The 2,500-nt window shown below is 43.3% G+C and overlaps 5 non-coding genes across 5 annotated transcripts in view; all 5 read left to right on the top strand.

Moving 5' to 3' along the window:
• Positions 1-49, top strand: part of LOC147947215 (5S ribosomal RNA) — a 119-nt gene extending 70 nt beyond the window's left edge. The window contains exon 1 of the ribosomal RNA XR_015595937.1: positions 1-49. This exon is cut by the window's left edge and continues 70 nt beyond it. This is a non-coding gene — a ribosomal RNA (5S ribosomal RNA).
• Positions 50-445: 396 nt separating this feature from the next.
• Positions 446-564, top strand: LOC147947214 (5S ribosomal RNA). Its single transcript, XR_015595936.1, has one exon. It is a non-coding gene; the product is annotated as a 5S ribosomal RNA (ribosomal RNA).
• A 395-nt stretch (positions 565-959) lies between these two features.
• Positions 960-1,078, top strand: LOC147947213 (5S ribosomal RNA). Its single transcript, XR_015595776.1, has one exon. It is a non-coding gene; the product is annotated as a 5S ribosomal RNA (ribosomal RNA).
• A 397-nt stretch (positions 1,079-1,475) lies between these two features.
• Positions 1,476-1,594, top strand: LOC147947212 (5S ribosomal RNA). Its single transcript, XR_015595706.1, has one exon. It is a non-coding gene; the product is annotated as a 5S ribosomal RNA (ribosomal RNA).
• A 396-nt stretch (positions 1,595-1,990) lies between these two features.
• Positions 1,991-2,109, top strand: LOC147947211 (5S ribosomal RNA). The gene has a single exon (XR_015595935.1). It is a non-coding gene; the product is annotated as a 5S ribosomal RNA (ribosomal RNA).
• The last annotated feature ends 391 nt before the right edge of the window (positions 2,110-2,500 follow it).

Genomic DNA, 2,500 nt, shown 5'->3' with positions numbered 1-2,500 from the left:
AGTAGTACTAGGATGGGTGACCTCCCGGAAAGTCCTCGTGTTGCATCCCTCCCTCTTTTTTTTTTTTTTTTTTTTTGGTTGTTGCGTAAGACTATATAGTACAAACAGAAAGTCGTAACTTTTACATCGTGAGGAACCACGCGACCCATAATACCATTTCGGAAAGCCCCAAGAGTGTTTCTGGCAAGGCAATGGGTCTTTGTACCGTTGGACCATTCCGGAGGCCGAATTTTGACGTTTTAAGGTGTTTCGGATGTTTTTTTGTGATCGCGACACAATTAGCTACGAGCACAAAATTATGTTTGGATATGGTTATCTCTTGTTTTTTGCGGTTGAAAGCACGTCCAAGGTGAATAAAGCGATCCACATATCAAGTGGGACCCACATTGAAGGATCCCTTGAGTTTTCAAAAAACGATATATGCGATTGCATGGTTTATACTAACAGATGCGATCATACCAGCACTAATGCACCGGATCCCATCAGAACTCCGCAGTCAAGCGTGCTTGGGCGAGAGTAGTACTAGGATGGGTGACCTCCCGGAAAGTCCTCGTGTTGCATCCCTCCCTCTTTTTTTTTTTTTTTTTTTTGGTTGTTGCGTAAGACTATATAGTACAAACAGAACGTCGTAACTTTTACATCGTGAGGAACCACGCGACCCATAATACCATTTTGGAAAGCCCCAAGAGTGTTTCTGGCAAGGCAATGGGTCTTTGTACCGTTGGACCATTCCGGAGGCCGAATTTTGACGTTTTAAGGTGTTTCGGATGTTTTTTTGTGATCGCGACACAATTAGCTACGAGCACAAAATTATGTTTGGATATGGTTATCTCTTGTTTTTTGCGGTTGGAAGCACGTCCAAGGTGAATAAAGCGATCCACATATCAAGTGGGACCCACATTGAAGGATCCCTTGAGTTTTCAAAAAACGATATATGCGATTGCATGGTTTATACTAACGGATGCGATCATACCAGCACTAATGCACCGGATCCCATCAGAACTCCGCAGTCAAGCGTGCTTGGGCGAGAGTAGTACTAGGATGGGTGACCTCCCGGAAAGTCCTCGTGTTGCATCCCTCCCTCTTTTTTTTTTTTTTTTTTTTTTGGTTGTTGCGTAAGACTATATAGTACAAACAGAACGTCGTAACTTTTACATCGTGAGGAACCACGCGACCCATAATACCATTTTGGAAAGCCCCAAGAGTGTTTCTGGCAAGGCAATGGGTCTTCGTACCGTTGGACCATTCCGGAGGCCGAATTTTTACGTTTTAAGGTGTTTCGGATGTTTTTTTGTGATCGCGACACAATTAGCTACGAGCACAAAATTATGTTTGGATATGGTTATCTCTTGTTTTTTGCGGTTGGAAGCACGTCCAAGGTGAATAAACCGATCCACATATCAAGTGGGACCCACATTGAAGGATCCCTTGAGTTTTCAAAAAACAATATATGCGATTGCATGGTTTATACTAACGGATGCGATCATACCAGCACTAATGCACCGGATCCCATCAGAACTCCGCAGTTAAGCGTGCTTGGGCGAGAGTAGTACTAGGATGGGTGACCTCCCGGAAAGTCCTCGTGTTGCATCCCTCCCTCTTTTTTTTTTTTTTTTTTTTTGGTTGTTGCGTAAGACTATATAGTACAAACAGAACGTCGTAACTTTTACATCGTGAGGAACCACGCGACCCATAATACAATTTTGGAAAGCCCCAAGAGTGTTTCTGGCAAGGCAATGGGTCTTCGTACCGTTGGACCATTCCGGAGGCCGAATTTTGACGTTTTAAGGTGTTTCGGATGTTTTTTTGTGATCGCGACACAATTAGCTACGAGCACAAAATTATGTTTGGATATGGTTATCTCTTGTTTTTTGCGGTTGAAAGCACGTCCAAGGTGAATAAAGCGATCCACATATCAAGTGGGACCCACATTGAAGGATCCCTTGAGTTTTCAAAAAACGATATATGCGATTGCATGGTTTATACTAACAGATGCGATCATACCAGCACTAATGCACCGGATCCCATCAGAACTCCGCAGTCAAGCGTGCTTGGGCGAGAGTAGTACTAGGATGGGTGACCTCCCGGAAAGTCCTCGTGTTGCATCCCTCCCTCTTTTTTTTTTTTTTTTTTTTGGTTGTTGCGTAAGACTATATAGTACAAACAGAACGTCGTAACTTTTACATCGTGAGGAACCACGCGACCCATAATACCATTTTGGAAAGCCCCAAGAGTGTTTCTGGCAAGGCAATGGGTCTTTGTACCGTTGGACCATTCCGGAGGCCGAATTTTGACGTTTTAAGGTGTTTCGGATGTTTTTTTGTGATCGCGACACAATTAGCTACGAGCACAAAATTATGTTTGGATATGGTTATCTCTTGTTTTTTGCGGTTGGAAGCACGTCCAAGGTGAATAAAGCGATCCACATATCAAGTGGGACCCACATTGAAGGATCCCTTGAGTTTTCAAAAAACGATATATGCGATTGCATGGTTTATAC

Source organism: Camelina sativa, chromosome 3, assembly GCF_030686135.1.
Source record: "Camelina sativa cultivar CO46 ecotype springtype chromosome 3, ASM3068613v1".
NCBI classification, from domain to species: domain Eukaryota; kingdom Viridiplantae; phylum Streptophyta; class Magnoliopsida; order Brassicales; family Brassicaceae; genus Camelina; species Camelina sativa.
Note: the sequence above shows the minus strand (reverse complement) of the source record. Positions and strands in the feature narration are given on the sequence as shown.